The following is a 25,793-nucleotide window of genomic DNA, read 5'->3' on the forward strand; positions in this document are numbered from 1 at the left end:
AGTAGCCAGGGTTCATAGTTTTTCACCAAGAGTCCAACAAACACACTGGACTCCTGCACACCCCACCTCTGCACCTGAAAGTGTGCTCCCTCTCCAGCACCACCAGTCATACTGACAGCCAAGTGAGACTTCAATGAATGGTGTGAAATTCCTGCCTATTGGCCTTAATATAGACTGTATTCCCGTCCTTACACATCATACTGTAACTTTCAAAAAAGTGCTGCATTGCTTGGCATCACGCAAACCAGTTTAGCAGACCTGAGCATCGTACAAAGTCACACAGTCATGCTTAAGTGGTGGTTAGCAATGCACAGACATTGTAGATTGTTGCCCATGTTTAAGAGGTGCTTAGCATTGTACAGCTTTTGTAAATGCAACATTTTTTTTATTTTCAATTAAACCACTATTTCAGTCATCTGACACATTTTCACAGCAGTACACATAAAATGTATGATTGCTAAGGACTCAAACCCAGAACCAACTACACTCTAGGTCATGACTCAACCTATCTAGTCACTTGGATAGTTAAGATAACCAGTGTATATTCACATATATGACTAAGACTCATGTTATCTTTGCTAAGCACTGCACCATGCAACACAGTCAGAATAAAAAAAAAAAACCTAAAAATATTGTACAATTGATTACATCCAGTTTCTATTTTTAGATATATGGCAGGTGTCTGCTATGTATGTATAAGCACAGCTCAGCAAAGCTAAGCACTGTACCATGCCATACAAACAGGCACAATAAAAAAATATTGTACAATTGATTACATCTGATTTCTGTTTTTAGATATATGCAAGTGTCTGCTATGTATGTATAAGCACAGCTCAGCATTGCTAAGCAATGCCATGCAAACAGACAGATTAACAAAAATAAAAATAAAAAAAAAATAAAAAACTATTTATACAATAGCAGGGTACATTACAATGATTATTGTCCTATGCTTACCATCTGTCCAGGATTTTCCTAGACAAACCACAAGTATGAGACAGCCTCTAACCTGCTGCTTGCATGGATTCAATATCTATGTTACTGTGATCTCCCTCAGCAACAAGCCATGATTAATATGCATGGTGTGCTGCCGAGGGTGAACAGCAGCCCTGTACATGGGTACATTCTGTGTAGGCTCTACACAGAGCATACACAGATTTTATTGAATTTTGGGGTCCAACTTTCCATAATAAATTGTTCTAAGATATACAGTTTTGTTATCATTAAAAAGAGACAATAACAGAGAATCCAATCCTATTTTTTTATCAGAAGTGTCTTTCTATAGGGTAGTATATAAACCACCCTTTTGGTATGCTGCAAGCATTTAGAACTATTTAATAATGGATATTTATTAAGAATGAAATTCACTGTCTTTTGCTTATTATCTAACTTGCATTCATTGACATCTTAGCATATGTTTCAAAATATTATGATTATTTACTTTTAGACAGGAAGAAGTAACATGGACAGTTCTTAGAATTTTAGAACTCCGTCAGCATTATAAAAGTGCTAACGATTCTAATTAAGCTTTTTCAAGCTGGTCCTCATGACAAGGGCTTGCAAATGAACAGTTTATCAGGTACATTTCACACAAAAACATCCAAAGTGAATCCAAGTCACTTCTACTTCACACATCAATCCCTCAAACCCTTTCAAACCACTAAAAAAAAAAAAAATTTTCAAAGTATGTTAACCACTAAAAAGCTATTGTATTTAAAGAAATAACATTTATTGATTCATTAAGCACTATTTGTTTGAGATGTTTAACATAAAGCAGCCTGTCAGTTTTTTTAAAGGAGACATAGCATATAAACTTGCATTAAAAGAATGACAGTTATGTGTGATCCAGCTGTAACTTGTAAAAATGTGAATATTACTCTAATTATTTGATAACATTTCAATAATAATGTTTATATATAGTATAAACTTTATTTTTTATACTTTGTTTATAGCATAGTGTAACTTTCTTGGGTGCTTTTGCATGTCACATATATTGTCAGTATCAAGCATTCATAACTATGTAATAAATGACAATGGTTTAGAATGCAATTCACTTTTTTTTGCTAACTTTTGTGCATTGACATCTTAGCATATGATCTAAAATATTATGATTGTTTGCTTTCAGACAGGAAGAAGCAACTGGGACATTTCCTAGAATTTTCAGAAATCTTGCAGTATCAAAAATACTCATGATTCTAAATTGTTTCAATATGGCTTTCATGGTAAAGGCTTAAAAATGAACAATCCATCAGTTACAATTCGCACAAAAATGTCCACAAGTGAATCCAAGCCACCTCCATACCACACACCAATTCCTTAACCCCGCTCAAGACCACCAAAAAAAACAACAAAAAAACTCAAAGTATCCTGACCACCAAAAAGCCATTTCACTCAAAGAAATAACATTTAATAATTCAGCAAGCACTGTTTGTATGAGATGTTTAATAAAAAATGACTGTCATTTTTTAAAGGAAACGTAGCATATAAACTTGCATTAAAAGAAAAACAGTTATGTGTGATCCAGGTTTAACTTGTAAAAGTGTGAGTGTTACTCTAATTATTTGATATCATTCCAGTAGTAATATGTAAAACTCTATATTTGTTATATTTTCTTTATAATATATCATTTATTTCCTGGGTGCCGTTGCATGTCAAGTATACTATCAGTAGCACACTACTGGACCATTTTAACATTTTTCTGTGTGATGGAGGTTTAAATGAAGTGGACGAGTTTATACTGGAGATGCACAGAAACCTGTTTGGTCTATCATTTGATGGACTACAGAAAGGGAGTAAAGTGACGCATTTAGATCTTATTTTGGAAGGAAATATTGACGGGAGTGTTTCTTCCAGTATGCATAGGAAGTTTGTGGATGGTAATCAATATCTCCATGCTTTTAGTTGCCATCCTCCCCATGTATTGAGGGCTTTACTCTATGGGGAAATAGTCTGTATTTCTAGACTATGTAGTGATGAAAATATGCTGGGGAAGAAAATGGAACAAACTGAATGCATGTTCTTGAGAAGGGGCTATGAGCCTAGTATTTTAAAGGCGGCCCAAACTAGAGTATGGGAAAGAATATATAAGAACAAAGGTGGAAGGAATAATAGATCTAGTTATGGAGTGATGAGTGGTGTTCGGGTACGTGACCATGAAGAGGTGAATAGAAATGTGACAGATACAATTTATTATGTATCTGTGTACAATATTAAAAGTGAGGAAATAAGAACACTAATAGAATATTATTGGAAATATTTGTTGGAAGACAGATTTTTGGCGGGGATTTTACCTGGAAAACCCCTTTTCTCCTATAAGAGGTGAAGAAATTTGAAAGATATCGTAGTACATGGTAGGTTTTGTTTACCAGCTGCGAGTATACCAAATACATTAATGGTGAAGGGAACATCATGCTGCAATAGATGTAGTGTTTGTGTAAATATTGTGAACTCTTTTAATAATATAAATGGGATCAAATTTGAACCTAGAGATGTTTATTCATGTAGAAGTAAAGGGGTGGTTTATGCATTGAGATGTCCATGCAGCTTGTTCTATATAGGGGAAACCAAAAGGGAATTCTGTGTCAGATTCATGGAGCATATAAGAGATATTAGGAATAGGAAGGAAGACAAAATAATTGCTTCACATTTTAAAATGTTTCATGGTAGTGATACTGCTATGTTACAAGGTACAGTTTTAGAAGCTGTGGAATGTTTCTGTGATGATGAGAATGTATTAAAGCAGAAACTGTTGTATAAAGAGAGTATTTATATTTTAAAATATAAAACGCTTGTGCCTAATGGTTTAAATAATGATCTAAATTGGAAATGTTTGCTTTAAAGGTTAAGTGATTATTTAATTGGTTAACAATTGATGTTAATTGTGTAAGGTATAAAAATGTGTGTAAATGTTTGTTACTGTTTGATATTCCTTGAAGGTGGTGACACCAAAGCGCTAGAGAATAAAAGTTTGGTATTTGCCTTGCTGTTTGTCGTTTCTGCCACATTCGCTGGCTCATTTGGGTCAGAGTTGTTTCATTATCGGAGAAAGAAAGAGAAGCAGTTGTTTGTTTTGTTTGGACCATTTTAAGAACCTAGAATGTAATTAACATGCCTCCTTAGTGTCATTTGCTGCATCTTGTATTATATTTAATAGTACATTACTCAACTATGTGACAATATCAGAAAGTTTGCCACCCAACATAAGTTTCATCATAACAACGATTAACTTTTAATAAAATGAATAATTTTACCTTTTAAACTCTAAGTGAAAATACGTGGCTTTAATTTCATATATAGCTAAAAGAATCAAACTCTAACATTTTTAAAAGGGAACTAGTAACCATTTGAATGTGGGAAAGAATGAAATAAATGATTTACCTTGTAAAAAGTAATATGTAATATCTGTTCATAAGTTTTCAAGCACTTATTTAAATTATTAAGAGTTCATAACCATGAAATGCATTGACTTTCATTTGTCCTTCAGTGTGTTACTGTGTTTGTCTTTTATTAACCAACCACCTCTTGTTGCATTTCTATTCAAAGAAGTTGATAGATTCCAATCCATTTCTTCTGTTTTTTTTTTCCTAGGATTTTATTTTTCTGTATAAAGTCCATTGCTTCTTCCAAGGTGTTAAAAATCTTCTTTCCTTCTGTAAGGTGAATCTTTATTTTTGCTGGAAACAAGATTTGTGCTTTAATATTGTTTTTCTTTAAGCTTTTAACAAGTGGCACACATATTTTTCTCTTGGATATCACTGATAACCTATATCTCTGTATTTCTTGATTGCAAAATTACTTCCGTAAATGAATATCAACTGCCCATATGTCAATAGGGCTACCTTGTAACATTGTAAGCTACACATCCACATGTAAATGTAATGATCACTGTACTTTTATTTTGTCAAATGTTTTTACTTTGTAGAGCTTTTCTCCCCAGGGCCCTATGAAAATGGGTTCTTGACCCAGTCAGAATTTCTTGGCCAATAAATGTGAAATAAATGTCGAATAGTCATTGTCAAATCTAAATATTATTTTTTTTAATTTTAACTGGATAATTAGTCCATGCTGCTTTTAAGATAAAATCTTTCTCTTGATTTAAGAAAAGTCTTACAATCATTAACCTTGGTGAAAGTAGTTTTTTTTTTTAAAGATGAATTCAAAAGTGATCTATGTGCGCTTTTGATGCCAAAGGAAAAAGCTTCAGGTAGGTTCAAAGTTTTAGTCAGTCAGGTATTAAGGAATCTGCTCTTCTTTATCAGGATCTGTTCTCTAAGCCTTTTATTTTATCCTGGAATAAGTTGTTTTGTTTCAAAAGAAATTCGGTGTTATTCTCATTTTCAAGTAATCTTCCATCAAAAATCAGACATTGCCTCTTCTATACTCAAGATGCGGAGTTATAATTACAGTGTGTTCATGGCTTCTAGTGGTCTCTGTCTTATACTAAAAGATTTGCTTGTTAGTCTAGGATAGTTTAGAAGTGTGTCAGCTCACCACACCCACACACAAACATATACACATACATTCACATATTTTTTCACCTAGACACACAACACCCATCACTCAGTCACACTCATGGATAAACTCACCCATCCATACACATCTACCCTACCTATCCCATAACCAAGCAGCCAGGCAGATACTCTGTTGGTGTAGTCTAAACTAAATGAGTCCTACCCCTAAGGATCAGTTAGCTTTCAAAGTTAAAAGGTGTTGTATATATGCTTCACCTGTTAAGAGCTCAACACAACTCCTTATAAAGATAGTTGGAATATAAAAAGCTTCAGATGTTTTTTTTGCCAAGGAAGGTGGCAAGGGCCCTGACAGAACTATTATAGGAAGCAAGCACAGCAGTAAACAAAATACAAAATGGGGAAACATCCAAACCCTGGCAACATAAAATAAGAAAACAAGCAAAAAGGTGGTTGAAAAGAGGGAAGTATACTCCAATAGTGATCTACTATAATATCTATTGCTATGGTAAGTTGCAGTAACCTAAACTGCATGTATAGATTACCATGGGTTTTAAAACTATTAAAGGAAGGAAACCAGTAAACTAAGATTCCAGAGGCTGTTGAAGACTGGCTGTTCTGGACCTGAAAAAGGAATCCATTTTGTGAGTGCTTTGTAAAAGTACACACAGATCACCAAGTCACTTCTAACATAATACTTCCACAGTTTACCACTTTCTAAAAAAACAGTGAAGAAGCTAAAGCCCTTGTAGAATGGCCCCTAACGAGAATGGGCCCTAACTGGAAAGTCTTATTAATGTGAGTATAACAAAAATGAATAGTATGAGACAACTGTATGAAAATGGTCATCTTTCACATTGATTGTCCTTTCTCATTATCGTTGTAGGAGACAAACATCCACTCGTTTTTCTGAAGGCTTAAGTTTTGCCTAGGTAGTATCTGAGCTGCCTATGGGCATCCAGCATGGGAAGAATATTTTCGGCTTTATTCATGGGTTCAGTAAAGATGACAGTGAGATGAATAGCTTGGCTTAAAGAAAATTGAGACCACTTTCAGCAAAAAAAGAAGGATTAATGCTCTAAGAAACCCTATCCTTGTAAAAATTAACTAAGCTTGACTCAGTGTAAGTCCTTGGAACTCAGATACCCTCCTGGCAGATGTCAGAGAAATTAGTAAAGCAGTCTTCCTTGTTAAGAACCTCAAATCAGCTTGATGATCTGGTTCAAGTTGAAACAGATTAAGCTTTTTAAGTATAAAGCCGAGATCCCATGGAGGAGCCACCTGTTTCCTAGGTGGTCTGACATGCAATAACCCTTTTTAAAACTGTCTGACCTGATTAGAAAGGGAGGGATCAGAGGGAAAATAAGCAGAAATCATTGACAAATGTATCTTAATAAAACAATAAAAAAAGACCAGAGAACAGTGATTCACACAAATAATAAAAAACTAGAGGTAGTAGAGCAGGAACAGGATCTTGGTTCTTTGACTGGCACCAACTAGAAAATATTTTCCACTTGCACATATATAGTAGCAGGTTTCTTTACCAACTTTAGTACCTAGTGCATGACATCAGAAAACAGGTGCCTGAAAGGTATTAAAATTCTATGAACCAGGCAGTTAGTTGAAGATTTTTCAGGCTGAGGTTTATCAAACAACTCATGTCTTGTGGGAACAAATACATTCCATGTAGAAGCTTATAGCATTTGCCTCAGCTGTGTTCAAAAGAAAGGAGAACCACTATTGCCTGGGTCAAAATGGAGTCACAAACAGAGTTTTTGGAAAGTCCTTTTGGATCTTCAGAAATACATTAGTTATCAGTGGAAGGGGTGGAAAATCATAGAGCAACATTGCAATCCATAGAACTGTGAAAAAATCTGTCTTCAAGGTCTGTTTGCAAGGAGTTGTTTCCTGGAATACATCAGAATGAAGTTTTCATTTATGGGGTCATTTCTGTTCCTGCTGAGTTTGTCTGCAGTCAGCCTTTTCTCTGACAGAATGTACAAATTCTGCATGGCCAAATTGGGCTGAATTGCTATCTGACAGGCTATCATAGCCAGTCTGCAAAGAAAGCCAGATCTGGTATTCCCTTGTTTGTTTATGTACCACATCAGTAAGGTGTTATTAGTGTTCACTTGCAGAATTTCTAGGGAAAAGAGTGATCTAAGGCTTTCAGAGCATTCATCATTGCCAACATCTACCTGACATTTATGTGTTTCTGTTTGTTTGAAGGATTCCACAGAGCTTGCACTTTAGCCCTTTGAAAACCAAACCCCACACCAAGTATGATGCATCTGTAGTAACAAATTGTATGGGTGGGGGCATAAGGGAGAGTGAGAGAAGTTGATTGCAAGACATCTGGTCTATCCACCAAAGAATCTCCTTTATTACAAATAAAACGCTATGATCTGAAAGCGCAAAGGGCATAGATGCTAAATGTAATCTGATCTGAGGAACCAATATATTTTCCTCACTTGGAATCTGGCCAGAAGAACCATGAGAATCATACAAGTCAAGTAGCAAAAATCCTGCGAAATTCCCTTTCAGATACATTGCTTTGATTAAAAAAATTCAGGAATAACTGCTTGAAAATATCTATTTCATCAGGAAGAAGAAAAGCTATTCTTAGAATCCAATAGATATTTCAGGAATACAACTTAGTGGCAAGGAATGGGAAGAGCTCTGAAGATTGATTTTAAAACCCAGAATGAATGGAAGATTCTGAACAGTTCATAAAGACTCTTGCCAAATGGAAAAAGAGTCTGCAAAGATAGGAGTGATTCCCAACAATGGAAAAATTTGAATACCTTAAAGCTTGCAATATGTTGTGACTGAAGAAAGACAGTTTGTGTTTACTCTTGGTGCTGCAGAAAATCCAAATGGTAAGACAGAGAACTGGCAATGTAGTCTAGACTCAACAAACCTCAAAACATGCCCAAATTGATCACCAATGGTTATGCAATGATAGCATAGATAAAGAACGGATTGAGGAGACAAAACTTTGGACTTTGCAGTCTTGACAAAATGATTTAGAAAGGAGAGGTCTGACCATCAGAAGTCTTTTGTGGTATCAGAAAAATCATTGAACAAAAGTATATGCCCAAGTAGCAGAGAGGTGCATGTTCTATAACTCCTTGCACATCTACTGCCAAATGAGAGAAAAGAGAGAAACTTGGTTCACAGGACAGTGCAGAATCTCCTGGAATGGAGAAAGGGATTCCCATTGCCAAGTGTAACCATGTTGAATGATTTCTGGAACCCATCTGCCTGAAACAGTGTGGCATCACATAAAGGAAGACGTAGTCTCAGAGAGATGGAAAGTTTGCTAGGGTGGGATGGCTGAAGAGGTTGAACAGGCAGATGGGCATGCTGACTGAGAGGACTGCCTTGACTTGTTATGCTTTTCCTTTCCTTTAAGACTCTCCTTGACATTGTTTTTTAAAATTTTGTATATAGGCCCCTTGCTGCTTAAATGGATTAATGAAAAAAGGAGCTGAAGTGGAAAAGAAATTGTCTCTTTTGGAAAATGAGGGTTGGAAAATCTGAGGCACTCCCTATATTAACTTGCCTTTTCATCACACTTCTTTAACACCTCAGCTGCAGAAGGGCCAAACAGAAATGTCTTATCTAAGGGAGAATTTAAAATGTTAGTTTTAATATCTTCAGAAAGATTTTGAGAACAAAGACAAGCTAGTCCTCAATAGTTACACTGAAGCAGCACCTCTAGAGGAGGTGTCAGTAGCATCATAAACCCACTTTTAACTGTGCTTGAGAAGCAGATGCAATAGAAGCATTCAAGGATTTTTTTATTTTTTTTTGCCATAGATGACAGAAAGTCACTTTTGACTTAGGAATGTTTTCAAAATATAAAAGTAAGCACTTTAGCATATGAGCCAAATAGTTTAAAACCCTGAACATGAAAGTGCTTGAAGAATACAGTTTTCCCAACTTATCTATTACATCCTCATATTTGTCAGAAGGAATGGGGTTAGTGGCAGTAAGCTGTTCTGTTTAGCAGAAGCATTTTTGGATAACAAAATCTCAGATGGGTCAACTTTAGGATTTGAAAACAAATCCTTATGGGATTGAGGCACTCTATACAACCTGTTTGACTTCCTAGAAGAAGGAGGTTTATTATCAGGTAAGCTAAGAGCTGATAGAATAACATTCTCTAAAGCTAGCAACACAGGAGGAATAGATGCAAAAATTGGCTTTTCCAACTACCAAATCGTAAAATATTTTCTGTGCTTTAGAAACTACATTCTGATCCAAATGAAAAAAAAAACTTTAATCTTCGGTAAAGTTTCTGAAAAGGATAACATATCAGGGGGGAAATCTTAAATCATACTATCATCAGAATCAGAAAATTCAGATTGTGAAGAAATTATTGAGGTACAGTCTTTCCCCTATAATGTCTGCTGTTTTGATTGAACATCCATGTTAGAGAAGTGACTATTTTCCATTCTCATTTCTTTTTCTTACCTGAGGACACAGAAGGCAAGGAAAAGGCACTGATAAGTTATCCCTGCTCAAAGAATAATAAAAGGAGATGGTAAGGTGTACTTACAATGTTCCACCTTCCTGGGTAACTCCCTGGAAAATGATTGCCCATACAGTAGAAGGCATGAGCTCCCAAGGGAGAAAATCAACAGTCTGATTAACAGAATCTTCAGTACCTTTTTGCCTCCTGAAGAGTATTTTCTTACTGGCTTCAGAGGATTGGTAATCGGTTTGTGATTTACCTTTGCTGGGTTGATAAGTTCCCCCTGGCTAGAAACTTCCAGAAAATATATTTTCTGTGAAAGTTTTTTTTTTTTTTATTGTCAGGACAATGTTTTTTGCTGGGTTGCATCTTTTTTTTTAGGTTCTGTCTTGGTATTGGTTTTCCTGTTAGACTTTTTGCCTTCTACTCTACCTTCTAATTTTAACTTATACTGCTATATTCTACTTTGGGCAGTTTTTGTGAAACATTTTTAATAATGTTCTTGTACAAATTAGTTCTAGCTAGGGGCTAGTGTATATTTGTTTTGTCATGGTGTATTTTACTTGAAAAAAATACTTTTTTACTACTTACTTGGTACAAACTCTTTGAACCTTCACTTATCACAATTCAGGCTAATTTTCTGGAAGAACCATGGAACACCTTATTTGTCACTAGGGTCTTCCTTCTTTCAGACCCAAAAAGAGAAAACCACTGTAGAACCTTTATTAACACAGTGAGCTACTTCTGTGCCTAAGCTGCTGGTTGGTCAGTCTGTTCTGAACATTTCTGTTTTTCTTGGACCACTCACTTCTATCCCTGATTATCTCTGATGCTGTCCCTTCAGCCATTAAGAAAGAGGTCTCAGACATGCCCTTTGTGGCTGCTCAGGTGTATACTGTGGCAAGAAAGATCACCACTTTTGTCATTCTCAGAGGAGAAAATGGAGAGAGAGCTTCTCTACAAGGCCAGAATAAGTGGCCTTTTTCCCGGACTGTAGCTCTGAGTAGGAATTAGTCTGTTTCTAGGGACTATCTTAGAAAAAAAGTTAAACATTTATCTTCCCCAGCTAAAATTCTTTGGATAAGAAACATTTTATTGGTTTGGCATTAAAACCTTTACATTCTGTTGCCTGTTCCTCTGATAAAACAAGTTTCCTCTGTTTCTGATGATTCCCAGTCTGAAGAACAGGGAATGGAATGGGAAAGAGTGTCTTCTGTTATTTCTTCTCAAGTAGCTGATTCTGATCATGATTCTGATTCTGAAGAAAGCATTTCTACTGAGGAAATGTCTTTTTCTGAAACTATTTCTAAAATGAACTGAATGATTCAGTTGGTACAGAATGACATTCCAATCTCTTTGAAGACAAACTATGACTTATTAGTGATTGACTTTCCTCAAACAGCTGTCATTCCTCCATTTTACCAGCTTTAGATGATATTTTTCATACAGTCTGCAGTACGCCTGACATTCAACCTTAAGCTCCTAAAAAGGCAGATAAAATGTATAAAGTTCCTCAGTTTTATAAATATATTAAAAACCATGTACTAGTCCCCACCCACCTTAAAATGCATTTGTGGTCAGACCAGGGTGCTTTGTGTGGTCCAAACTGTAGCAAGCAGCCTAAGCAGTTTGCTACAATTGAAAAGTAAAAATAAATAAATAAATAATTTAAATAAATGAGTGCTATAGCACTTCATACTGGGTTCAAACTGTAGCAACTGCAAGCATCTTGTTACAGTTTAAAAATCTGAGCTCTGTAGCATTTTCTGCAGGCTATAAACTGTATAAACTGCTTGCTACATTTATAACGAACAGCTGCTATAGTCACTACAGTTGCTACAGTCTAAAAGAAATAAAGATTTTTTTTTTTATTTTCTGTTTTTGTTTGCAATTTTTTTCTCTACAAAATGAGTGGAAGGAGGGTTCGGGGGCAGAGAGCATAAATGGGACCTGATTGGCTGAGGCGGGAAGGAAGGGTACGTGTCATGTATCTGGCCACCTTGTCAGTGTGCCAGTAGAAGGAGCCAACTTTTTTAAATATGTTTATTTTTTGCTCTTCACTTTGAAGAGCTGACGTGGGTGGGGACAAGTACATGGTACCAGGATAGGGCACTATTTAAGTAAGAAACACTTCTGCTCATCTGCCAAGCTCATGTATTAACCTTTTTGCTAGCATCTTTGGAGAACATGAGGAAATTACTGCCAGTTTTCCATCCATGGAAAATAAGTATTGTTTGATTATTTAATTGTTTTTCTTACTCAGGTGATCAAGCAGTCTTTTAAGTACTCCTATGATTATACTGATGTGGTTTCTAGACTATTTTTAGGGTTGCATACACAGAAGTTACCTGAGGTTGTTAAAGGTGAAAGTATGAACATTCCTTTGGATAAAAAAGTGTTATTTGGTCTATCAAGTTCTCAAACAATCTGAAGAAAGAAGATAACTGATTCTGGGTGTTGCTCAGTTTTTTAACCCACTTTTTCTAAGGTTGCAAAGAATTTTTTCTCCAAACTCAAGATGTTTTTACAAAAAGCAAAACAAGTAGTCTATACAAGCTTCTAACAATCACACTTTCAAGAAACAGTTGTATGGAGCTTCAAAAAGAAGGATGGAAACTCCTAAAAGAAAGGACAGTCTGATACATTAGAATGACTTTTGTAGCACCACACCACCACCACTACCACACACCTCCTGACAATGCTGTAAATATGTCCCAGAACTGGGTTCTTGATTTACCTCTTTGGCAACAGCTTATCCCAGACAAATGAGAATGATACTGTAAGGATACATGTCGAATTAGGAGTATTTCCTCCTTTACAAGTGGTTCTTCAGCACCCTCCAATTCAGATCTATCTGCCCCCCTTCTGTCATTAAGCAAATGCTTTCCATGGAAATGATAGAACCAGGTCCTTTACACCAGCTAGAAAAAACATTTTTAATTCAAAAATTTACTGCTGTCAAAGAAGGAATCATCTTGAAGAATAGTTCCAGATCTCCCATTATCAACCAGTTTGTGAAAACTGCAAAGTTCAGAATATTGTCCCTTCACATTGTGTTGCCTCTTATTCCTCCTCTCAATCATTTTTTTCTGGTATCACTAGAGTTAAAAGATGTGTATCACCATACTCCTATTACCATAGATTTTAGACACTTTTTAAAAATTTCGGCATCTGGCCTATACTTTGAATTCCCTTTATTAACTTTTGGTCTATCTAATGCTGTAAGGGTGATTGCAAAGTGTCTAGCTCCTGAGATAGTCATTGCTGATTGCAGGTTATGCACATTTTTAAAAAGTAAAAAACATGCAGAGAAATCCAAAAGCACCACTTAAAAACAAATAAAACTTAAATTGTACAAGTACAGTAGGTAAATGCTTTCATGTCTCAAAAGACACTTCATCAGACTATAAAAATATAGCAAAATACACTGTTTAAAACACAACTTGAAACAAAGTAACTGCCACAGCTATTTGAACAGGTCATTGGACTTCAGATGTGTTTTTAAAGCTACAGTCTCATTCAGACCATATCCCTTATCTGCTTGAAGCAAATAATCCATCACATTTCACATTCCTCTGTTTTATTAATAATATTTCTATTCCTATAATTTATGAAATTAACTGCAGCACTAAAAAAAAGTAAAAGTATGACCAGAACCTTGAAGAGATATATGATTAGCTAGTGGATTATTCTTACCTAATTTATGAATTTCACAAAGATATTCAGGTATACGTTCACGAAGGGAAAGGTTGATCTTGCCCACATAAAAAACAGGGCAGGCTTGGCACTTGGCTAAGTACACTAGGTTCTTACTTGGACAATCACCCTGAAAAGAAAAAATGATAAATCTTCTTGATAGTAGGGTGAATAAAAAGTCTCTCCTGATCTATACATTTACATCCACTGCAAGTCCTACAGCTATAGGCCCCTACATGTTGTGAAGTAACACATGAAACATAATTACATTTATAACATAAAAGGCGTTTCAAAGATTTCTGATTCTTAAAACAGAACCAGAGTGCCCCCACCACCACTCCCTTAATACTGTCATCTGCTTTCAGAATGTGCCAGTTCTTTTTCATGATTTCACAAAGTTTGTTAACATTAGAAGAATAGAAAACAGGTACCTGTAATCTGTCAGAACAATATTACTATGACCCTCAGATCTATTAGAAACCTATGCATTTGAAAAATATGCTTGAGTTTTCTAAAACCTATCTATACTATCACAGGTTAATAATCTGTTGTTTTCTTTATAAGAGTATCCCCTGTCAGAAAATGATTTATTCAGGTTACTTAAACACCTTTAAAACTTGCATCACCATTATTAAGTCTAGACATGCTCATCCCTTGTCCCTGGATAATATTCATATGTATGTGTGTGTGTGTGGGGGGTGCATACTGTTCCTATGCAGGACATCATTCTTTCTGCAAGGTTTCCTAAACAACCCAGTCAAGGTGAAATCTGAATTTTTAATAACACTTCTTCTTTCAGCTTTTCCTGGTTAGGGGTCACCACAGTGGATCACCTGTCCGCTTATGATTGTCAGTGGAGTTTTACGGTGTCAAGTTGCCAGCCCGGCACCCAACGTTCCACGGAAGGCACACACATATGCACACACTCATGCCTAGGGCCAATTTAGAGTGTTCAATCCACCTACAGCATATCCTCACCCAGAGGAAACCCACGCAACCACAGGGAGGACATGCAGACTCCACACAGAAGGCACCCCAGCTGAGGATCGAACCAGAGAACCTCTTGCTGTGAGGCAACAATGCTAACTGCTGCACCACCATGGCCGCCCTGAATTTTTAATAACACTAGCATCTAGAAAATCAACTTCTGTCTCTGAGAAACTCATATTGAATCTCAAGAAGGAGGTCAAAGAGTTCAGAAATTCTAAAAACTCTTGTAGAACCATAATCAAACCTGTCCACAAGAGAAAAATATCATCCACAAAGCATTTATATGAGTAAATATAGCTCAAATACAGGTTAACTAAAATCTGTGTGGTTTTCCATTGTGCCATAACCATGTTGGCATTAGAACTGGTACATGTGATGCCAATCGCTACTCCTGTTTTCTGAATGTAATATTCATTTTCAAAAACAAAAACATTATTTTCCAAGACCATTTCCAACAACATACAGATCAAACTGATCTTTCTTCAGTATGTTAACTGTTGTTCATAAGAAAAAAAATCTAAAAAAATCAATTCCTACTGAATTATCAAACTTTTTAGAAAATCCTTGTTGTCTCTAAGTATGGTCTTAACATTTTCTCTACGTATATAGAGAGTAGGTCTGCTTGCCACCTCCTCCCTGGCACTATGGGTCTCATAGATGGCCTTCTCAGTTCCTTATGTATATTTTGAAGACCATGTAGAGTAGGGCCCAAAGGGAACAGTACAGTAAGATACTTAAAAAGTTCATATGAAATATATCTAGTCATCAGTCATATTACTTTGAATGCAAATCTTGTATCAAAGCCTTAACCTTCATCTTATGAACAATCTCATTTGTGTCAACATCTGATAACAATGCATTCTTTTTCTCTAAATAACAATTTGTATCCATCACCCTTATTGCCTCTCCTTTATCAGTTGGATGGATAGACAGTCCATCGGCATCTTGCACCTCCCTGATAGCTGCAAATTCATCTTTCCCAATGTTACAAAACCTCCTATTACCTTTTTCAAAACTATTCAATTGTACCAAGCCATTTTCAGATAGCTGGGAGAAGGCTTCCAGAAGAGGGTGTAGGGGAGGGACAAAAGTGCTGGGTCTTTTAAACACATTAATATACTTACTCACTTGGAAACATAAGCTTTAACCTAGCAGTTCTTAAAAACATCTTAATGTCTAAAATAGTATCACAAACATCAGCTTTGATAGCTGGAACAAATGAAAGTCCCTTCTCCAACAAAAAAGGCTGCTGGGGGCTCAATTCAACACTTGAAATATTCCAAATCGGGGGCGTGGCTAGGATGCTGAACTGATAGCTGCACTTCATTTCAGCTCTCTTACCTCAATACAATTCCTGACAAGAATTTTACAAAATAATATTTAATTTGAAGAAATTTTTATTACTAACTTATTTCTAATAACTCTGTGTATATATAAGAACAAATTTATTGTCAGAACTTGAATAATTCCTGTCAAATTAATTACTGGAAAATCAGCACCAATATCAGCTTTACAGCATGAGTCATCTAAGGAATACAGCACAAGACTCTTCTCTCAGAAAAGACCTGCAGTCTCTCATTACAGATATACAGGAACTTACAATAAAAATCGACAAGATGGACAATAAAATAGATACTTTTAAAGAAAAGTGCTCACAACAACTGGAACAGCTTCAAGAAATGTTTATACAGCAGAAAGGACAGATATCACTTATTGAACAGTCATTAAGTGACATTGACACTAGAGTCCAATTAGAAGAACAACAAACTGAATTCTTACTTCAACAGAACACATATTTACTAGAAAAGCTTGATGATATGGAAAATCGAACAAGAAGAAATAATATTAGAATATATGGTCTACCAGAAAAATCTGAAGGGGACAATATGATAAACTTTCTTACTACCTGGATATCAGATGTAACAAAAATACCTGAAGCTCTTTCATATGGTATAGAACGGGTGCATAGATCACTAGCAGCTTCTGGAAATGCTTCTTCTCCGGGTAAGAACATGCTGAGATCTATAATTGTGAGACTTTTTTCTACACAAGATAAAGATCTTATATTAAGAAATGCTTGGGCAAATTCTCCCATCAAATACAATGATTCATTAATAAGATTTGACAATGATTATTCTACAAAGGTGGTTACAAAAAGAAAAGAATTTCTACCAATAATTAAAACCTTGAAGAAAAAGCAACTGAAAGTCCATCTTTTATTCCCAGCAAGACTGAGAGTTTTCCTACCAAATGGAATAAAAATCTTTGAAACAGTAGATTCAGCAGTAAAATACCTTACCAACACAACATCCTAACCCATGAAAAATCTATGGACTGGACAATAAGTACACCGAAAAGAAATGCTGAAGTAAATAATTGGAAAACTGTTGAGCAAAAGAAAAAAAAACTAAAGGACAAATAATCTTACATATGTTATATTCTGTAAAAATCTAAATAATAATACTAACAACAAAAGAAAAGTTCTTACTGTCTTCAAGTTACACTGAAACAGGTACTGTTTTCAATTATACTTTAAATGTCAAAATTAGCATAAATGTAAATACATTTATCTCAAATCACATCAATATACTAAGCATAATTTAAACATTACTCTATTTTTCATTATTATCCATCTATTATTTTCATATTCTTAATCAGAGTAATCAATGCATAATAATGTTCCCAAATAGTTATTTATTTATTTTCTCTCTTTGTGTTTTGTTGTTTTTATTTTTTCTCTTCTGTTTATAAAATCTTCATTAACTTGTAATACTTTAATCAGTATATGGTTATATTGCTTAATAGGTATAGTAATGGCTGCTATATAACTTATTATCAGTTACTTCCCTGACAGCATTACTTTTTATAAGTTAAAAGTGTCCCTGTTTGGATAAATGCGAATGCTGGGCGGAAATGTGTTGCTTTTGAAATGAAGTATTTCAGTTAGGATGTATCATAAGACTACTTTAAATAATCTTAAAAGATGTTCTGCCTTTGACCCATATGCACATACTGATATAGTCCAGTGAAAAAATATGTTTTAAGTGATATTTTGAGGCTGTAAGTCAGGTGTGTTGTGGCTCCGGACATCCAGAGTTGAAAGATGCTTGTGACTAGCTTAGATATCCCGTTGTCTTTTCTTTTGTAGAGAAATAAGGCATAGCATGTTTAAAATGCAAAGTTTGATAGTTGTGAACACTACTCCGCAAACTAGAGTGCTCGCGTGCACACTAAATGAGTTTGTCACCAAGTAAGAGAAGGGAAAAGAAAAAAGAAAAAACACATACCTTTTCCAGCTTGGTTCTCGAGACAATTTAACAGCCACAAACATCACTAGAAACTTGAGTTACTTATTGCTTGTCGCATTTACTTGTGTACGCCATCCCCTGACTCTTTCTAATTGATGTCTAGTCAGGAAATAAGCTAGGTTCACATTTAAAGATTCAGAAACCTAAACTCCTTCTAAGGAAACGTAAATAATATAAGAGGTTCATATAAATATACACAGATATATATTTTTTGAAGCACTTTCAGCTTATGGCTACTGATGTCTTCTAGCACCTTGATAGATAAGGACATATATCTGCTTGTCTATCTGTCAGTTTAGATTTCCAGACATTTTAGCCAACCCTTACTATGTTTTATACAGCAGAGTTTAAAGAGCAGAAATTAATCATCAGCAAATAAAATCACTGCTGTTTTACAAATTCTCTAAAGAAACTAGTAAATGTCAAGCAACTGACAGGTTTATTTTAAGGAAAATTGCCATTTCCCACACTGGTGCTCCTACAAAATACTACTAATGTCCTGCTACCAAAATATGCCCTCAAGTGGACAAATGGGATGCAACAAGAAGGTTAAATGTACATTTAGCAAATCAAACATTTAAATAACAGTATAATATACTAGATAGAGAAAGTAAAAGCAATAATTATATAAACAACTATAATAAGTAACATAACAACAGTGGATTTAACCCAATGTGTCAATTATACAATATTTATATCCCATATAGCTTTGAACTTTGTCGAAACATCTGTGTTCTACACACATATTGTATTAAATCTAATTTGAGTAGAAGAGGGAGAGGCTTAGCCCATACCCTAATTTATTACTTAGTTACCATGCATTATGAACATACATTGTGGCAGGTACTCAATGAGCTATCCATCCTTAGAAGTTCATGCTGTTCCCATTTGCTCATCTGAATAATGACTGCGGCTGTACTCTTCTTATTATATTACCTGGCTGTGGCTTCACTTCATTAACTGTAAAACAACTTTTCTGAGAAATATTGTTGTAATGCCAGTTAATTATTTGAATTAAATATTTCTATATACAGTCATAAAGCAATTACCAGGATAAATAATACTCTTGCAGTGCATGGATCACCATAGCTATCCTCTGATGTTAGAGGAAAAACAAGCTTCATAAACACCTTTTTGATGTAATAAAGGTGTTACCCCATAGTTTAAATACATTTTGTCTATTTACTGCAAAATGGGTTAGGAATTTTAACCTGTAACATTTTCATACATAATAGTTTAAATCTTAGCAGCTTCCATTATTTTGATATGTTATCCAGTATACTTTTTAAATACTATAATGAGAAGCTCCGGATGTTTAATGCTAAACTTTTATTCAGTCATAAGATTAAATTACTGGTGTTAAGTAAGTCAAAATTATATCTCCAGCACTTATTGTCAGCAGATAAACTCACAGGTTAAGTGTCAGTCTAAGCTGTAAGAGTTAATATGTGATATACATAGATGTTTGCTTTAAAAATGTGGTCAAGTGCACTGTAGTTTTATATCTGTACAGTGTCAATTTTGATTATACAAAGTCCCTTTGAAAGTTGATAGAAGTGTTAACAACAAAACACTCAATCAAGTAACAACATTATAAGTAGTCTCTTGGATAAGGGAGACGTCTAAATTTTGATCTTGTTGTCTCCAGCCATGGGAATTGTCTTTGAAAAGCTGAAAAATGCAATCAGAGGAACATATTTAATGTCTACTAAAGAAATATTAATATACTTGTACATTGTATTGCATTTCAGTTTATGTTAAACATGAAATATGATGTGGTTTCAGAACTATTCATGTTTTTATTCCAATATGACTTTGCAAATACTAATTTAAACACTGGTTTCGGACTTGAGTAGTCTAAAACAATTGCACAACAATGGTATTGTATTATACAGTAATGTCAGCAAATAGTTTTCAACAGATGTATGAAATATACAGTTATAGATTTTAACATGATGTTTATTAGTACCCTAAATTATTTTGAAATGATACTACCTTAATCTAAATATTTGTACCTTTTTGAAACCTGATTAGAAATATGTATTATTGAATTACAATAAGATGAGTAAAGAATATATGTATATATTTTAACTGATTAGATTATCTTACTATATTATTCAATTATCTTTATTTAAAAACTAAGAGGATAAGAGAAACTGATCCAAATATTATTTGTGAGGGTAGAAAGTTTGTTTGGTTAGATTCACTAACCAAACAAAGAGGTATATTACCTCATAGCAATAGGGAATGGTTTTTAAGGTTAAGAATTACAAATTTGGAAGTTCTTTGTTTTTTTTTTTTTATTTTATCACTTTGGTGTCACTTAGAAACATGCAAAAATCATACAAGAAAAACTTTTTGAATTCTGTATCCAAGATGGAACTAAGAATGAACAGTATTTACATAAACCCATGCATAAAACAAACTCAAAACTAGGAAATGAAATGTTTATCCATAAATGTTAATGGTCTAAATAATAGTAATAAAAGAAGAAGCCTATTCAAGTACATAAACTTACATAAACCACAAATAGTCTTTTTACAAGAGACACACTTATTAGATAGAGATAAAAACAACTTAAATATTAATAATTACACAGTACTAATAAACTCTCAATACAAAACAAAAAAAGAGGAGTAGCTATACTACTTCGCAACTCAACTATAACACCTAAAATAATTACCACTCATCAAGATACATCAGGTATGTTTTGTCTAGCTTCAATAGAGTTAAATAAGAGAATCTATACGTTAGTAAATCTATATTGGATCCCAGGTCTAGGATCAAAAACAGTTACACAGCATTTTGAAGAGATAATTAATTTAACTAAGGGTAGCCTGATATTGGCAGGAGACTTCAACTGCATAATGAATGAAAAAGATACAGATTCTAAATCCAAAAGAAGAAAACAACCTATCTCTAAAGCACTATCAAAATGTATAGATACATTGTATTTAAAAGATATAAATGAATTTTTAGAGCCAGACTCACTAATTTCCACATTTTATTCTCATAGATATAAAACTAACTCTAGAATTGATAGACTATATGTTGCCAATGACCTAATAACAAAAACTGACAAAGTCAAAATTATAAATTGTCCCTTATCTGATCATAATGCCATAGTCTTTGAGATAGAGCTTGCACCATTTTATTCAAATCCCATTACTAGGATACCTTCCTATATCACAAAATTGACAGATTTCAAAGAATTTTATGAAGAAACAATCAAAAACTTTCTAGAAATAAATTACACAGAAGATATTTCAGAAATATATGTCTGGGATTCATTAAAAGCAGTTACATATGGGAAGATTATTATCCTGGTACATAAATAAAAGGAAGTTATGGAATAAAGATATGCTAGGCTTACAAAACTAAGCAGATAAATTGAAACTGGAAATACAAAAGGGTAATGCTACTCAAGTTCAAGAACTTACACAAATCAATAAGAAGTATACAGAATTGCTACATCATAAGATTATGATTAACTTAGAAAAGATAAAAATAAACTCATACTCTACTAATTCAGCACACCTGAGATATTTAACTAATAAAACAAAAAAAAAAATAATTAAATCTAAGCAAATAAAAGAAATATTTATTCCTAATACTAACAAAAGAGTTACAGAACTAAATGATATTTTAGAAGCATTCAGACTCCAATTTAACATTGATAATTCCATAAATACTCAAGATACACCTACTAAGGATATAAAAAATACTTAGAAAGTAATATTCACATTAAATTAACACAAGAACAAATAGACATTATAAGCAAACCAATCAATATGACAGAATTAAAATCACAAATTAAAAAGCTCAAGACAAATAAAGCACCTGGCCCAGACAATATGCTACCATAAATGTATAATTTAATACCCAATCAAGCCATATCCTTATTATTAAAAGTATATGATATAGCCAATAAAGATTTGAATATACCACCCTCTTGGAAATATTCATTGATATCCCCAATTATCAAACCAGATAAAGATGAGAAGCAGTGTTCCTCATATAGGCCAATATCATTACTCAATATAGACTATAAGATGTTTATGGGTATATACACAGATAGGATCAAACACTTTCTTCCTTTCTTAATTCATAAAGATCAAACAGGTTTTATTAAAGGAAGAAATACTTCAGATAATATTAAAAGAATACTAACATTAATAGATTATAGCAAACATAAAGTCCTAGATTTAAATGTAATCTCATTAGATATTAATAAAGCTTTTGATTCAGTTAACTGGAACTTTCTTTCACTAGTTTTAAAAGAATATAACTTTCCTTCTAATTTTAATAATCTTATCCAAATACTATATGAAAAATCTACTGCATATGTTAAACTGGGATCATATAGATCAGGCCCTATAACAATCAAAAAGGGAACTAAACAAGGTTGCCCTTTATCATCATTGTTATTTGCATTACTCATAGAACCCTTTGCAAATCAAATCAGATCAAACAATAACATAAAGGGCATTTGTATTAATAAAATGTTAAACCTTAAAATCCAACTCTTTGCTGATGACATACTATTAACTCTCTCAGATGCAAATGAGTCGTTGAATGCTCTATTTAACTCCATGAATAAATTTCAAAATATTTCAGGCTTAAAATTTAATGAAAACAAAACTAAAATTGTGCCCTGTAATTGTAAAAAAAATAATATAAACAAAAGATTTTCCAAATATATAGTAACAGAAAGTAAATTATTATATCTGGGAATAAATCTACTCAATGAATTAACAGGTTCTCTAATATTTAACTATAATAAAATACTAGACAAAATAGAACAAACAATTGGTTACTGGAATAAATATATCTTTTCAACAGCAGACAGATTATATCTTATTAAAATAATCATATTTCCCAAAATATTATACTTAATACAAAATTTTTCATTGCCACCTCCCAAATATATTATTCAAAGATACAATAAACTAATTTTAAATTTTCTATGGTTTCCAAATAAACCCTGTATAGCCTTAAATAAACATTTGCCAGATTGGGAAGATGGTGGAATTAATTTACCGGATATTGATTTATATATTACCTCATCTGTTATTAAAAACATAACACTATGGTTAAATAATTCATACACACCTATATGGAAACAAGCCCATGAGCCGATTTACATAGAAATCAATTATAATTACATACAAGCCAACTTAACAGTAATACTATCACCCCTTATATGGATGTTAAAAGATTATTTTTTAGGGAAAAGGAATAATATTAATAACTTGCCATCAAACTATATAAGCTCTACACTTTCAGTGTTCAAAACATATATAAACAAAATACCAAATATTAATTCTTGGATTTTTCTTATTTTCCCTATAGCTTTTACACCAAATATTCTAGATACATTCCAAATATCTAAAATAAATATACTTAAAGAAGAAACATTACTCTTTTGGCATCAACTTATAGAGAAAGGGAAAATTCTAACAAAGGAACAGATAATTTATAATTATAATATAAATAAAGACAATTGGTTGTTTTTACAAAATCTAAGGCATTTTCTTATAAATAAAATAGAACAAATGCAACCTTCAGTTAGACATGAAGCTCCAAAACTCATTGAATACCTTATTCTTATCACAAAACAGTCTTATCAGGGTACAGGTTATTTGTCTAATATCTATAAAATTGTTAAAAAAACAAAAAACTATCATGAAAAATCATACTGGGATTATTATACTTTAATAAACAACCATCCTCCAATTGAAGAAGAACAAATTAATATTCTAAAATCTTCCAAATTTTCTACATTATCAAAATACTGGCAATTATTCACTTGGAGATATCTACACAGAAGTTTCTATACACCACATAGGTTAGCCAAAATGTATTCTATTAAAGATCAATGTTGGAGATACCATACCAAGATAAAAGCAGATTGGCAGCATGCTTTTTATGAATGTATATGTCTCAATATGTACTGGAAATCCATTAACTATTTTTTTCAGACTGTTTATAATGATAATTTTCAATTAACAAAGTCTTTAATTTTATTCAACTCTCCTATTCCAAACTGTGCACCAAAAAAAGACACTAAAATCCTATGGTCACTATTTGCAATTTCACGTAAAATCATAACTATACACTGGAAAAATAAGGCTTCGCCTACGTTCAAGGAATTTGAGACTTTAACAACAACAGTTGCTCACATGGAAATATTAACAGTGAAGAACAGAACTAAAAGATCTATTTCTTACTATTACTCTTGGATGAAAGTACTGGAAGTACTCGAAAAGATCTAAGAAGATATATCATCTTATGTTTCTAACTTTATATAATATAGAATTTCAATGTTATTTGCATAGACACCAATGTAAATAGTTATATAATGGTTTGAAGTTAGTAATGTTTTAGAATTGTAAATATGTTATTTATCTTTATTTCATGTAATGTTTAAGACATCTTATTTGAAATAATAAAAAAATATTTAGTGAAAAAAAGAAATATTCCAAATCAAGGCCCATACTGTGGATCCCACATCCATTTGAGGATTGCATGCATATCTCTTCTGTTGAGCACTTGAGCTTTTTCCTTCTTCTGTTCTGTGATCATCCAGTCTTTTATGCATCTCTTATAGGTAAAGGCAAAGGGGGAAAACATGATGAGAGTCCATAGCCAGTGGAGCTGGGATTTTCCTATGAATGTCCTTTGAGGTGGAGGGGACAACTTTGTTTACTGGCCTCAAGGAAAGAACCTTGGAAGAAGCATTAATGAGCCATATTCGCTATTATAAACATTATTTTTCTCTTGTGGACAAGTTTGTTTATGGCTCTACAAGAGTTTTTAGAATTTTTGAACTCTTTGACCTCCTTCTTGAGATTCACTGAGTTTTTCAGAGACAGAAGTTGATTTTCTAGATACTAGTGTTATTAAAAATTCTAATTTCACCTTGATTACTAGCTTGTTTAGGAAACCATGCAGAAAGAATAATGTCCTGTATAGGAACAGTATGCACCACCCCCACACAAACACATGTAGGAATATTATCCAGGGACAAGGAATGAGAATGTCTAGACTTAATAATGATGATGGAAGTTTTAAAGGTGTTTAAGTAACCTGAAGAAAGATTTTTTTTGATGGGGGATACTCTTATTAAGAAATCAAGCAGATTGTTAACCCCTGATAGTATAGATAGGTTTGAGAAAGCTCAATCATATTTCCCAAATCCATAGGCTTCTAATAGATCTGAGGATCTCAATAATATTGTTCTTGCAGATTACAGGTGACTATTTTCTATTCTTCTAATGTTAACAAACTTTGTGAAATTATGAAAAAGAACTGGCACATTCTGACAGCAGATGACAGGATTAAGGAAGTGGTGGGGGGGGCACCCAGGTTTTGTTTTAAGAATCAGAAATCTTCGAAATGCCTTTTATGTTATAAATGTAATTATGTTTTATGTGTTACTTCACAACATGTAGGGGCCTATAGCTGTAGGACTTGCAGTGGATGTAAATGTATAGATCAGGAGAGACTTTTTATTCACCCTACTACCAAGAAAGTTTATACTTTTTCTTTTTATGCTGATTGCACAAGTAAGATCCTATTGCACTTAGCTTAATGCCAAGCCTGCTTAGTCTTTTATGTGGGCAAGACTAACCATTCCCTTGGTAAACGTATACGTGAACATCTTTTTGAAATTCATAAAGTAGATAGGAATAATGCACTGGCTAAGCATATATCTTGTCAAGGTTCTAGTCATACTTTTACTTTTTTAGTACTGCAGCTGATTTCAGAGAGTATTTGACTGGGAGATCTTACTAATAAAACAAAGGCATGTGAAATGAGATGGATTATTCTGCTTCAAGGATGTAAGGAATA

Source organism: Protopterus annectens, chromosome 2.part0 (genome assembly GCF_019279795.1).
Source record: "Protopterus annectens isolate FY-2018-M chromosome 2.part0, PAN1.0, whole genome shotgun sequence".
Classification (NCBI taxonomy): Eukaryota; Metazoa; Chordata; order Ceratodontiformes; family Protopteridae; genus Protopterus; species Protopterus annectens.